The sequence below is a fragment of the Triticum urartu genome, chromosome 5A, assembly GCF_056163025.1.
Source record: "Triticum urartu cultivar PI428250 chromosome 5A, HENAU_Tu73, whole genome shotgun sequence".
Taxonomy (NCBI): domain Eukaryota; kingdom Viridiplantae; phylum Streptophyta; class Magnoliopsida; order Poales; family Poaceae; genus Triticum; species Triticum urartu.
In genome coordinates this window covers 541,561,720-541,577,075 of record NC_141877.1, presented here as the reverse complement: position 1 = coordinate 541,577,075, position 15,356 = coordinate 541,561,720, and the positions used below count along the sequence as shown (strand labels likewise).

The 15,356-nt window shown below is 47.2% G+C and overlaps 1 pseudogene; it reads left to right on the top strand.

Annotated features, from left to right (window-relative positions):
* The first annotated feature begins 12,448 nt into the window (after positions 1–12,448).
* On the top strand, positions 12,449–15,113 carry LOC125556597 (putative F-box protein PP2-B12; annotated as a pseudogene).
* The last annotated feature ends 243 nt before the right edge of the window (positions 15,114–15,356 follow it).

The following is a 15,356-nucleotide window of genomic DNA, read 5'->3' as shown; positions in this document are numbered from 1 at the left end:
ACACACAAAACCAGAAAGGCACACGACAACCGAACCAACCACGAGACACCACCTCTCCGAAAGAGAGGGCGGTGGCCGTAGCCACCTATGTTAGAGTCAATTGGTATGGCACCGCGAAGAATTATCCTTGGGTCCATGACCAAAACTCGTCTTTGAAGCACAAGTACCATCAAAAATGGCTAATGTGAAAGACTTGATTGATTTATGAATAATGGGGGCAGGGAGAGTTCATTGAGAGAACATCACTCCCCCTATGTCCATGCCTACATCTAAATAGGACAACACGTTGAGTATGGTGGGGTGTGCAAGGGTTCACGCAACATTGCTCGAATCGATGATATTTAGCTCATGCCTTAAATCGCGAAATCTTGCTTCATCCAAGGGCTTCGTGAAGATATCTGCAAGGTTATCATGAGTGTTGACGTAGTTGAGCTCGATCTCTCCTCGCCTAATGTGATCCCGGATGAAGTGATACCGGATCTCAATATGCTTCGTCTTGAAGTGTTGCACCGGGTTGAGAGAGATCTTGATGGCACTTTCATTGTCACACCAAAGAGGCACTTTGTCACAAGTGACACCATAATCCTTTAAAGTTTGCCTCATCCATAAGAGTTGTGCACAACAACTACCGGCCGCAACATACTCCGCTTCGGTGGACGAGAGAGACACACAACTTTGCTTTTTGGAAGACCAACTTACCAAAGAGAAACCAAGGAATTGGCACCCTCCGGAAGTGGACTTCCTATCCACTTTATCTCCCGCCCAATCGGAATCCGAGTACCCTACAAGCTTGAAGTTTGATCCTCTTGGGTACCATAAGCCAAAGTTTGGGGTATGAGCCAAATATCGAAAGATTCGTTTGACCGCCACATAGTGACTTTCCTTAGGTGCGGCTTGAAACCGTGCACAAATTCCCACACTCAACATGATGTCCGGTCTAGATGCACAAAGGTAAAGCAAGGATCCAATCATGGAACGATATACCTTTTGATCCACCACTTTACCATTGGGATCTAAGTCAAGTTGGCACTTGGTGGGCATTGGAGTGGAAGCCGGCTTGACGTCACTTAGCTTGAATCTCTTGAGCATGTCTTGAGTGTATTGGATTGATTGATGAAGGTTCCTTCTCTTGTTTGCTTCACTTCGAACCCTAGAAAGAACTTCAACTCTCCCATGGAGGACATCTCGAACTTTGAGGTCATGAGAGCGGCAAATTCCTCATTGAAAGCTTTGTTAGGAGAACCAAAGATAATATCATCAACATATAATTGGCACACAAACAACTCCCCTTTGACCTTCTTAGTAAAAAGAGTGGGGTCGATTATCCCAACTTCAAAGCCACGGTCTTGTAACAACTCGGTAAGGTGGTCATACCACGCACGTGGGGCTTGTTTAAGGCCATAGAGTGCCTTATCGAGTTGATACACATGATCGGGAAAGTAGGGATCCTCGAACCCGGGGGGTTGCTTGACGTACACCAATTCATTAATGGGACCATTAAGAAAAGCACTCTTCACATCCATTTGATGTAACTTAAAGTTATGATGAGAAGCATATGCAATCAACATGCGAATGGATTCAAGACGAGCAACGGGAGCAAAGGTTTCACCGTAGTCGATACCCTCGACTTGGGAGTAGCCTTGTGCTACCAAACGAGCCTTGTTGCGAATGATAATACCATGGGCATCTTGCTTGTTCTTGAATATCCACTTGGTTCCAATGACATTGTGGTTCCCCGTTGGCCTTGGTACCAATCTCCACACTTTGTTGCGCTCGAAGTTGTTGAGTTCTTCGTGCATGGCATTGAGCCAACCCGGATCTTCTAGCGCCTCATAGACCTTGTGGGGTTCCACACAAGAGACAAACGCATGATGCTCACAATAATTTGCTAATTGTCTACGAGTGCTTACCCCCTTTCTTAAGCTTCCAAGCACATTCGTCATGAGGTGATCCTTGGTGGAGAGCTTGGAAGCAACCTTGGCGGCACGACGCTCTAATTCCTCCTCGGTGGTGAGTTGAGGAGTGGTTACTTGATCATCTTGAGCACCGTCATGAACTTGTTCTTGATCTTGAACTTGCTCCGGGGAGAGAACTTGACCTTGGGCATCACTTGGTGTGTCCACACCGTCTTGAGTATGATCTAGCCCTTGGTCTTGTTCATGAGGTTGAGGGCCTTCACTTTGTTCTTCAGAAGCGTGTGGGCCTTGGGTTGGTGATGGCTCCACTTGAGTGGAGCATTGTCCTTCTCCTTCGGCCACAAGGGGTTCCTCAATGGGTAGGATGAAACCAACACCCATTCTTCTTATGGCTTGAGGAGGAATTTCATCACCTACATCACAAGTGCCACTTTGCTCCACTTGGGAGCCGTTATTCTCATCAAACTCCACGTTACACGTCTCCTCAATAAGTCCCGTGGATTTATTGAGGACATGGTAAGCATGAGAGTTTGTAGCATAACCAACAAATATGCCCTCATAAGCTCTAGCCTCGAATTTAGACAACCGAACACCTTTCTTGAGAATGAAACACTTACACCCGAATACCCGGAAGTACTTGAGGTTGGGCTTGTTACCGGTGTGTATCTCATATGGAGTCTTGTTCAAGCCCTTGCAGAGGTAGAGCCAATTGGATGCATGACACGCGATGTTGATGGCTTCGGCCCAAAAGTTGTACGGAGACTTGAACTCCGCCATCATGGTCCTTGCCGCATCCATCAACGTCCGGTTCTTCCTCTCCGCAACACCGTTTTGTTGAGGGGTGTATGGTGCGGAATATTGATGCTTGATTCCCTCATCACTAAGAAATTCATCCAAGGTGTAGTTCTTGAACTCGGTGCCGTTGTCACTTCTTATTGTCAAGATCTTTGCATTGTGTTGACGTTGTGCTTCATTTGCAAAGTCAATGACGGTTTGATGGGTCTCGCTCTTCCTCTTGAAGAAATACACCCACGTGTACCTTGAGTAGTCATCCACAATCACCAAACAATACTTCCTACCTCCAAGACTATCGAAGGATGGAGGCCCAAAGAGATCCATGTGAAGGAGCTCCAAAGGCCTCTTTGAATAAATGATAGTCGAGGGAGGGTGAGCCTTCTCATGTAGCTTTCCTTCGATACAGGCACTGCAAGCACGATCTTTAGCAAAACTAACATTCGTTAGTCCATGGACATGGTCCCCCTTTAGGAGACTTTGCAAAGATCTCATATTGACATGGGCTAAACGGCGATGCCAAAGCCATCCCACATCAACTTTAGCCATTAGGCATGTCGCGGTCTTAGTGGGTCGCTCCAAAAAGTTAATCACATATAGACCGTTCTTGACATGCCCAACAAAGGCTACTTTAAGAGTCTTGCTCCACAAGAGGGCCACGGTATCGATATCAAAGAAAGTGGCAAAGCCCATGATTGCAAGTTGACGAACGGAAAGTAAATTGTATGCAAGGGACTCAACAAGCATGACCTTCTCGACCGTGAGATCATGAGAGATGACAACCTTGCCAAGTCCCAATACCTTAGAAGATGAGGCGTCACCCCACTCGACATTGGTGGGCATAGATGGAACCTTGTGCACGTCCACCACCAAGTCCTTGCTTCCGGTCATATGATTTGTAGCTCCACTATCGAGCAACCATGATCCACCACCGGAAGCAAACACCTACAAGAGATCAATGCTTGGTTTTAGGTACCCATTTTGTAATGGGTCCTTTGATGTTAGTAACAAGGGTCTTAGGAACCCAAATAGACCATTCAATGTACTCATGAAGAGAACCAACAAATTTGGCATAAACATGCCCATCACTAGCACGGCACAACACATAAGAAGGATTAAAATCGTCGGCTTTGTTGGGTGAGGTGACATTGCCCTTCTTGACTTTGTTCTTCTTATTCTCCTTGGGGACACTCTCTCCCGCCCTCACAAAGGTTTGCATGAGGGGAGGAGGTCGTTTGGTCTTGTCATTCTTCTTCTTGTTCTTGGAGTCGGGGACGTACCCAACCCCTTCCTTCGCCACACCTCCCTTTCGGTTGATCAATAGATCATTGAGGTTCTTCTTGCCTTGTATGCAAGTCACAAGGCCTCTCTCAAGTTGCTCCTTCAACTTAGCATTTTCTTCAACAAGATGTATATGCTCACAACACGGGTTAGTAGCATTTGCATTATCAATTAAAACCATATGAGGAAAAGTTTCTTTCTCCTTAGTTAGCTTCACTTGGAGTTGACCATGAGACTCCTTGAGACTAGCGTGGATACCCTTCAAGGCCTTGTGGGCCTTGTCAAGTATATCAAACTCCACTTTGAGTCTAGCAAGATCAACCCCGAGTTTGGCCTTCTCGGAATTTAGCACACGAGAAACAACGAGGGCATGATCATAATCTTTCTCTAACTTAGCATGATCAACGTTGTGTGACTCCTCAAGAGCCAAACGAAGACCACGCTCTTCCTCAAGAGCATTGGAAAGATCCGAAATCTCATCGGCATAGTCACGACTATGCCCTTCCATCTTCGAGATGGTGTCTTCGTGAGCCTCGATCATGTCATTGGCCTCACCAAGTTGTTCCAAGAGAGCAACAAAGTGCTTCTTGGATTTTCCCTTGAGTTTACCCATAAAGGCCTCAAACTCGTTGGCCTCCACATTAGTTCCCTCAACTTTATTAATGCTATCCGTTTGGGAAGGATGATTAATGATGGTAGTTTTGATGTTGGAGGTTACCTTGTTGGTGGCTTTAGCCATGAGGCACTTGGCGGTGATGCTTTCGTTGGGTGAGTCGAAGAGGGACACTCGTGACATTGTTGCAATGGCGACGGAGGCCATGGAAACCGACTCATCATCTTCATCATCGTCATCATCCTCATTGTACTCTTCTTGCACAACCAAGGCCTTGGGAGGAGTCTTCTTGGTGAAGTTGTTCTTGTTGGGGAACGACTTGGCCTTGTCCTTTCGGATGAGTTTGCCACCATTGTCTTCCCTCTTCTCATACGGGCATTCCGCAACGAAATGACTTACGTTGCCGCAATTGTAGCAAGTCCTTACACGTTGCTTGCCCCTTGTGCCACTCGAGTTGTTTTTGCTAAAGTTGGGCCTCGAGTTTTTCTTGCTCCAAAATTGCCTTGAAGCAAGTGCCATATGTTCATGATATGCATACTTCATATCTTCGGGGTTGCTCTCCTCTTCTTCCTCTTCTTCTTCTTCCACGGTGAGCTTGGCCTTCAATGCAAGGTTAGGCTTCTTTGCCCGTTGAGAACGGAGCACCGCATTGTCGGCGGTCTTGTCCAAAATGTTCATGGCCACAAACTCATCCAACACTTCGCTTGATGTCAAAGTGTGGAAGTCCGGTCTTTGACGAATGACGGAGGACATGGCCTTGTGGTAGGGCATCATCGCCTTGAGGAATTTGCGCTTGATCCAATTGTCATCCGTGTCCTTGCTCCCGTGATCTCGTAGTGAGACCGCGAGTTTGGTGACTCTCCGATAGAGCTCACGAGGTTCTTCATCTTCCTTCATTGCAAACTCATCGGCCTCATCTTGTACCACTTCATAGTTGGACCATTGAATGCTTGCGCTTCCCCGGTAGAGAGACACGACACAATGCCATGCATCTTTGGCCAAGGCGAAGGGACGAAGATGAGGTAGGTCTTCGGGTGGAAATGCATCTTGAATGATGAAGAGAGCATTCTCATTGAATTGATTGTCCGCGGCTTCTCGAGGAGTGAAGTTGCTTGGATCATGTGGATAAAAACCTTCTTCAATGATTCTCCAAAGGTTAGTGTTCACATGATTTAAATGACGTTTAAAGCGGTAAACCCATGAATCAAAATCCTCATTTTTCACAATATTAGGGGGAGGACCGGCATGATTCAAATGAGTGGAAGGAACCGGTCCACCATAAACAAGTGGTGGTTCCACATGGGCAAAGATGCCGGTGCCATTCTTGCCACTAGAAGAAGGAGCCTTTTCACTACTAGCTTCCCCCCTTTCAGGGATAGCATCCGACACCTTGTTGGCGGGATCCCCCACTTTCAACGGTGCGGTTGATAGTTTAAGCCCCTCAAGAAATTTAGTAAACATGCTTTCAACTTCGGTCGTCATGGAGGTTTTCAATGTCTCCAAGGCTACATTAAACTCCTCACGAGAGACCGAAGTTCCCCCATCACCCGTAGACGAGATAGGATTCACACCGGAGTGTTCCTCCGCTCCATCTACGGTATCAACCATACTCTTCGGACGGTAAAGTCCTTAATAAAGAGACGAGGCTCTGATACCAATTGAAAGGATCGATATGGTTGACTAGAGGGGGGGGTGAATAGGCAACTAACAATTTTTAGCTTTTCTTTAGCAATTTAAACTTTGCATCAAAATAGGTTGTCTAGACATGCAACTAGATGAGCAACCTATATGATGCAACACGAATAGGAACACAAGCAAGCACGATATATGAAACAAATAAGCTACACAAGTAAAGGCACGAGATAACCAAAAGTGGAGACGGTGGAGACGAGGATGTGTTGCCGAAGTTCCTTCCCTTTGAGAGGAAGTACGTCTCCGTTGGAGCGGTGTGGAGGCACAATGCTCCCCAAGAAGCCACTAGGGCCACCGTAATCTCCTCATGCCCTCACACAAAGCGAGATGCCGTGATTCCACTATTGGTGCCCTTGGAGGTGGCGACCGAACCTTTACAAACGAGGTTGGGGCAATCTCCACAACTCAATTGGAGGCTCCCAACGACACCATGAAGCTTCACCACAATGGACTATGGCTTCGCGGTGACCTCAACCGTCTAGGATGCTCAAACACCCAAGAGTAACAAGATCCGCAAGGGATTAGTAGGGGGAATCAAATATCTCTCGGTGGAAGTGTAGATCGGGGCCTTCTCAACCACTCCCGAGCAAATCAACAAGTTTGGTTGGCTAGGGAGTGAGATCGGGCGAAAATGGAGCTTGGAGCAATAATGGAGCTTTAATGGTGGAAGAGGTGAGTCAACGGGGAAGAAGGAGACCCTTTATATAGTGTGTGGAAAAGATCCAACCGTTACCCACCTACCAACCCGTGGCCAGCGGTACTACCGTGCACGACCAGCGGTACTACCGCAAGGCCGCGCGGTAGTACTGCTTGCAACCAAGCGGTACTACCGTACCACCCTACGGTACTGCCGCGACCCCCAGCCAGGGAAACAGACGCAAGCTGGGGCGGTACTTCCGCCCGCGCGGTACTACCGCGCCATCAGGGCGGTACTACCGTGAGGCAAAAAGCCCCGATAGGGGGAGGGGAACTTCCGTGCATACTTCCGCAAAAGAACGGAAGTAGCAAAAACTCGACACAGTAGTACTGCCGAGGGGCGGTACTACTGCCTGACCGCCTAGCACGGTACTACCGCACGGCGAAAGCGGTACTACCGCGGCAGGTGCGGATGTAAAAAATTGCATCCGCTCCTACTACCGCAACCGGGCGGCACTAGCCGGGTGGGGCAGCGGTAGTAAGGCTCCGGGGGAGCGGTACTACCGTGAGCACCAGCGGTACTACCGTGCCACTGCGCGGTACTACCGTGGATGCCCACGGTACTACCGTTAATCCTGGAGCGGTACTACCGCAACCACACAAGCAGTCAGTCAACTATGGCAGGAAAACGGAGGAAGCTCCAAGGAAGAAGGAGGGGATAAAAAGGAGACATGTACGTGATGATTCCACCCAAACCTTTCCAACGCGGACCCCCTCTTAATAGTACGGCTTTCCTACGAATCAAATCCACCAAAAAGAAACATAGAAAAGACGTCGTCTTCGTCAGTCTTCGAGGGGCACCCAATCGTCTTGTGCCTAGCAGAGAAGAGTCTGGAAAGCTCATGGCACACGATTAGTCCGCAAATGCATTGTCATCAATCACCAAAACACTTAGGAATAAATATGACCTTACATCACGTGATCCAAATCAACTAAACCATAACCGATCATCACGTGAAATGGAGTAGTTTTCAATGGTGAACATTGCTATGTTGATCATATCTACTATATGATTCAGGCTCGACCTTTCGGTCTCAGTGTTCCGAGGCCATATCTGCATATGCTACGCTCGTCAAGTTTAACCTAAGTATTCTGCGTGTGCAAAAACTGGCTTGCACCCGTTGTAGATGGACGTAGAGTTTATCACACCCGATCATCACGTGGTGTCTGGGCACGACGAACTTTGGCAACGGTGCATACTCAGGGAGAACACTTTTTATCTTGAAATTTAGTGAGAGATCATCTTATAATGCTACCGTCAATCAAAGCAAGATAAGATGCATAAAAGATAAACATCACATGCAATCAATATAAGTGATATGATATGGCCATCATCATCTCCGAAGTACCGTCATGATCACCATCGTCACCGGCGCGACACCTTGATCTCCATCGTTGCATCGTTGTAGTCTCGCCAACCTTATGCTTCCACGACTATCGCTACCTCTTAGTGATAAAGTAGAGCATTACAGCGCGATTGCATTGCATACAATAAAACGACAACCATATGGCTCCTGCCAGTTGCCGATAACTCGGTTACAAAACATGATCATCTCATACAATAAAATTTAGCATCATGTCTTGACCATATCACATCACAACATGCCCTGCAAAAACAAGTTAGACGTCCTCTACTTTGTTTGTTGCAAGTTTTACGTGGCTGCTACGGGCTTAAGCAAGAACCAATCTTACCTACGCATCAAAACCACAACGATAGTTTGTCAAGTTGGTGTTGTTTTAACCTTCGCAAGGACCGGGCGTAGCCACACTTGGTTCAACTAAAGTTGGAGAAACTGACACCCGCCGGCCACCTGTGTGCAAAGCACATCGGTAGAACCAGTCTCGCGTAAGCGTACGCGTAATGTCGGTCTGGGCCGCTTCATCCAACAATACCGCCGAACCAAAGTATGACATGCTGGTAAGCAATATGACTTATATCGCCCACAACTCACCTGTGTTCTACTCGTGCATATAACATCAACACATAAAACCTAGGCTCGGATGCCACTGTTGGGGAACGTAGTAATTTCAAAAAATTTCCTACGCACACACAAGATCATGGTGATGCATAGCAACGAGAGAGGAGAGTGTTGTCCACGTACCCTCGTAGACCGAAAGCGGAAGCGTTATAACAACACGGTTGATGTAGTCGTACGTCTTCACGGCCCGACCGATCAAACACCGAAACTACGGCACCTCTGAGTTCTAACACACGTTCAGCTCGATGACGATCCCCGGACTCCGATCCAGCAAAGTATCGGGGAAGAGTTCTGTCAGCACGACGGCGTGGTGACGATCTTGATGTTCTACTGTCGCAGGGCTTCGCCTAAGCACCGCTACAATATTATCGAGGATTATGGTGAAGGGGGGCACCGCACACGGCTAAGAGAACGATCATGAAGATCAACTTGTTGTGTCTAGAGGTGCCTCCTGCCCCCGTATATAAAGGAGCAAGGGAGAGGGGCGGCCGGCCATGATGAGGCGCGCCAGGGAGGAGTCCTACTCCTACCGGGAGTAGGACTCCCTCCTTTTTCCTTGTCCAAGTAGGAGAGGGGGAAGGAAGGGAGAGAAGAGAGGAAGGAAAGGGGGGGCGCCGCCCCTCCCTCCTTGTCCAATTCGGACTAGGGGGAGAGGGGGCGTGCGGCCTGCCCTGGCTGCCCCTCCTATTCTCCACTTTAGGCCCATGAGGCCCATTAACCCCCCGGGGGGTTCCGGTAACCCCTCGGTACTCCGGTTTTATCCGAAACTACTCCGGAACACTTCCGGTGTCCGAATATAGTCGTCCAATATATCAATCTTTATGTCTCGACCATTTCGAGACTCCTCGTTATGTCCGTGATCATATCCGGGACTCCGAACTAACTTCGGTACATCAAAACTAATAAACTCATAATATAATTGTCATCGAAACCTTAAGCGTGCGGACCCTACGGGTTCGAGAACAATGTAGACATGACCGAGACACGTCTCCGGTCAATAACCAATAGCGGAACCTGGATGCTCATATTGGCTCCCACATATTCTACGAAGATCGTTTATCGGTCAGACCGCATAACAACATACGTTGTTCCCTTTGTCATCGGTATGTTACTTGCCCGAGATTCGATCGTCGGTATCTCAATACCTAGTTCAATCTCGTTGTCGGCAAGTCTCTTTACTCGTTCCGTAATACATCATCTCGCAACTAACTCATTAGTTGCATTGCTTGCAAGGCTTAGGTGATGTGCATTACCGAGAGGGCCCAGAGATACCTCTCCGACAATCGGAGTGACAAATCCTAATCTCGAAATATGCCAACCCAACATATACCTTTGGAGACACCTGTAGAGCACCTTTATAATCACTCAGTTACGTTGTGACGTTTGGTAGCACACAAAGTGTTCCTCCAGTAAACGGGAGTTGCATAATCTCATAGTCATAGGAACATGTATAAGTCATGAAGAAAGCAATATCAACATACTAAACGATCGAGTGCTAAGCTAACGGAATGGGTCATGGCAATCACATCATTCTTCTAATGATGTGATCCCGTTAATCAAATAACAACTCTTTTGTTCATGGTTAGGAAACATAACCATCTTCGATTAACGAGCTAGTCAAGTAGAGGCATACTAGTGACACTCTGTTTGTCTATGTATTCACACATGTATTATGTTTCCGGTTAATACAATTCTAGCATGAATAATAAACATTTATCATGATATAAGGAAATAAATAATAACTTTATTATTGCCTCTAGGGCATATTTCCTTCACTAGTTATCCTCACATACATGTGTATGGTGAATTGAGCATAGTTCAGATGGTTGGATTTCTTGTGGTGGAACCAGCTCACCAGAGGTTAAGTCATACACTTTGCACTAGTGTTTGCATTTTTCTGGATTAATTTTAGGCTTTTCTGCAATGCTTGTTTAATGGGAGGAGATATTCTCATAGTCAATCTTAACATGTTCTGCCGGTATTCAAAAGAATGAGTGTATGTGCGTGTATGTAAGCATCTTTGTATGTACTGTGTTAAAAACATACTATGTGTATGACCGAGTGTATGTGTTTGCACATAGATGTTACAGTATTAAGTAAGACTCAAGTAGAACCTTTTTTATGGCAATTTATATTTAGTTGGTAAGCATGACAAATCTGTTTCAGTTTTTTTTCTCAAAAATTTTCAGCGTTTGTAAATTAAATTGGTCATCCCCACACAACCATAAATTGCCATAAAAGACTGGATTTGTCATGTTTAAAAATCCAACGTCATAACAACCAAACGACTCTATGTCTCCCTCCTCCTCTCGTCGGTGTCGCCGCCGGTCCGCCTCGCCTCCGATGGGCTTTGGGCCATCAAGGTGTGGAGGATCTCGGGCCCCCGCCGACGGGAGGGACCCGATCTCGTTTTTGTTAAGTTCAACGTTTTCGTTGGGGCTGTGTGGCTGTGGTGATGTCCCTCAGTAGGAATATTGTTTTTCACGTCTGATTTTCCGTCCCTATGATGCGCATAACATTATCTTTTTTTTGAACACAGTACAGACGCAAGCGCTCATATAAACGCGCATACACTCACCCGTATGAACGCACACACGCACACCCTACCCCTATGAGCACCTCCGAGAGACTGAGCCGGCATATCATCTTGAGATTTTACGAAGTCACCGTAGGCGCCTCGTAGTCGACGGGAAGTCTCCTCCCACTGAAAGCGTATCACCGGAATTCCTGAAATAAATCCAGAAAAAATGCGAGCACCAGGATTTGAACCCTGATGGGTTGGGGATACCACTGTCCACCTAACCATCTCAACCAGAGGTTGGTTCGCGATGCGCATAACATTATCGGATGGCGTGTGAATATATCTGGCCATGGGCCGGGCTTGGGCCGGGCCTAAAAAAGCCCATGGCAGAAAACTGAGGCCCAGGCCCTCCCAGGCCCTACCATCGGGCCTACTTTTCAAGCCCAAGCCCGACCCATCTGGTAAAAAGCCCTTAGGGCTTAGGGCCGTGGGCTGGGCCTCTTCCTTAAAATGTCAATATGCTAAGCCCAAGCCCGCCCAGGCCCTGCTGGTGGGCTCAAAACTCAGGCCCAAGCCGGGCCCATGGTCAAGCCCATCGGGCCTAGGCCCTGGATTTTAGGGCCGGGCCTGGGTGGGCCGACAGGGCCGGGTCTAAGATGGCCAGGACTACGTGTGAAGGTGTGTCTTTGTCGAATCTCGCGAGATTCGGTAGGTGCTGGTCTTTGATGGATCTATTTGGATTCAGTTTTCGTTCGTCTTTATCGGCGATGCTTGCTGCTCTGGTGCGCTGGTTTTTTTTGGGGCCTTAGCACGGCGATTTTTTAACTGTCTACGACAATAAGGTTTGTCTGGTTTCGATGAGGGAGAGGCGATGATGACGACGCGCCTTCAACTCACTCCCATACTTATGGTTATCGTTAATCTGACCTCAGTTAAAAAAACTTAGTAAACACGTGACAGTCGGTAAAATATGTGATTCCGGTAGTGTTCGCGTGGCCAATCGCGCAACCGCCAGATTGGTTCCGACGTGAAGAAGAGACCAGGGATCCATGGAGGCAGCTGCCGCAGCCCGCGAGGTCCCGCGCCTGCCGGAGGAGCTCCTCGCGACGATCATCTCCCTCACGTCGCCGCAGGACGCCTGCCGCGCGGCCGCCGTCTCCCGGGCCTTCCTCGCCGCCGCGGACTCCGACACCGTCTGGTCCGGCTTCCTGTCCCGCGACCTCCCGCAGCTCGTCGCCGAGGGCGAGCTCCCCCGCGTGCCGCCGTCCAGGAAGGCCCTGTTCCGGCGCCTCTCCGTCACCCCGGCCCTCCTGCCATGCAAGCTCGTTGTACGCATCGATAACAGACTCCCCGTGCCCTCTTGATTTCTCTCCTCGTTTCCGCTTGATCGGAATCGGCTGACGATGAACTAATCCCCCGTACCGTTCGTTCGTTCGATTCTTTGGCGCGGAGCATGCGGCTGGAGGTGAAGCAATTTTAACCAGATCATGTGCTGAATGAGGCATATATACCCTCAATCGGCATGCCTGCTCTTGCGCTTCTCTATGCTGGCCTTGATTGTGTGGTTGTCTGCCGGAATGATTGTTCCAGAAATTTGTTGTTTGGACTAACCTTGTTGTCTGGATTGATCCAGAACTTTGCACAGCAATTTGTAACTCAACTTTCGTTGTTAACCAAATGTAAGTGCATCGATCTGTATAATCTACTTGGTGTGGATGTACATGCCAAAACTCAAAAGCACATGTATCTATCTAAAGATTGTTCATAATTTATTTTTCAGGTATCTGTTATCATTTCGAAATGAATGCATGGGTTGTACTTCCTCCGTTTTGAATTACTTGTCGCAGGTATGGATGTATCTAGATGTATTTTAGTTCTAGATACATTCATTACTGCGATGAATAATTTGGAACGAAGGGAGTACAAATCAAGTAATCAATGCTACTGTATGGATGAGGTCAATGACGGAGATTTCATTTAGCTCACCTAATAGCAATGTTAGAGTTCCCTGCCAAGTCTATTGTGCGTTCTCATAGTACAGAGGATGAGTTTTTTTTTTCAACTGAAGAGGATGAGTTTTTGTAAACGCATTTTTTTCCTACTAAATTCGACGAAAAATTGGCAGCATGGCAGTGCTAACAGTAGTAGTTTCTCCGAGGGAGATCAGTTTCTTACTTTCGTTAAATGATAATATTCATGCTGAAGATCATTGGCCCTCTCAAATTATTTTTCCATTTATATTGTTTCTACATCTATTGAAAGGTGAGTTAACAGGAACGATAGATAGATGATTTGCCGTACACTACCCCTAGGGCTTTATCTTCCATAGACACTAGTACATGGCTAAAACTTGTGTGTGAAGCTAGGATCACACGAGATCAATTTAACAGATTTTAGAATTTCTAATATCACGGGCGCCAAGTGCTTCCTGCTCTCGGCGAGGGCGCTGCATATCTCGCGGGGCGAGACGCCCTCCTCCTGGCAATGGATCCACCTCCGCGGCGACAAGATCCAAGGAAACGAGAGGTTCGATCGAGTCGAGCCTCCTTTTCGATTGTGGTGTTTTGGGGGCCAATTAGTTTTCCATTGGATTTTTCTTTTCACAATAAGTTTGATATACTACTAGTATAACACATTGCTATGAGATGACATGAATATATTAATCATTACCGGTGAATATCCAATTAGGCTTTTGAGCTCATCTACACCCTCTGGACAGTAAATTTAAAAAGATACAGAAAAATTCTGAAAAAAATCAGGTGAAAGATAGTTGAGTATGTGTTGTGCCAAGTTTCGGCTCATTTTGACAATATGAGTAGCTCTCACCAAAAAAAATCAGATCTGAGCAGCGCAAAACAGTTAACTTTTTCACAAATCCCAAATTTGTCTTTTTGCTGAGAACTTGTCAGATGTTCAAATGCGCTAAACTTTTGCACGGACATAACAAACTCAAGCATCTTTCATCAAAAAAAATAGATTTTTAAAATTTTGTTTACTATTTTTGGTGGGTTCGCTGTTCACTTCCGGGCTCATCTGAGCCCGGGAGCCAAAATGCCCGGTCCTCATTACCACAAACTTCTTCGGCAGGTTTTTGGAAGCAGCCAGGCTCCGCAAGGTTTCGCGGTTGGAAATCCGTGGGAAGATGCGCGCAATGTAGGATGCTCTCGCAGAACTCGGCGTACGCCGCTTACATGGTGTTCAAGTTGGCAGATAGTGGGTTCAACAAGCTGGATTTTCCGTTTCAGGTGGCATCAGTCAGCATTGGATGGATCCATTCAACACGGCAAGTTTGCCTTCAAGGCTACATGGAAGTTGGGGATGACGGAGTGACTCACAAAAATATTTGGAGGTATAGCTGGGAGGAAAAATGGGGACCTTGCAAGCGCAGTCGCGTTACTGGAGCAATTCATCTCACAGACAACATTGTGCTCCCTCGGAGAAGGGCTAACGGCTGGATGGAGGTCGAGTTGGGTGAGTTCTACAACGAGGAAGACGACGATGAGGTGTCTGTCAGCCTGATGCAGACAACAAGAGGAGTACAAGAGTGGTCTTGTTGTGTTGGGTGTCGAGGTTAGATCTAAGCAATGATGTGGACGAGCTTGTAAGATCGACCAAATGAGGGCCGTCGCACTTTTTCCTACATAGAAAACATTAGTTACTTACTATGCATCTACTGTATTGAAAATAAGGTTATGAAAAGATACGCCAGTTTGAATTGTTGCAAGCAAGACCTTCATTAACAAAAACCTATGTTGTTGAAAAGTGCATGTCTGCAGGATAGTTGCAGTTTTGCTATTTATCAGGTACCTGGAAATTGTTTCAGCCGTCAATCGCCTCTTCCTTCCTTCCTTCCTTCCAACCTCACC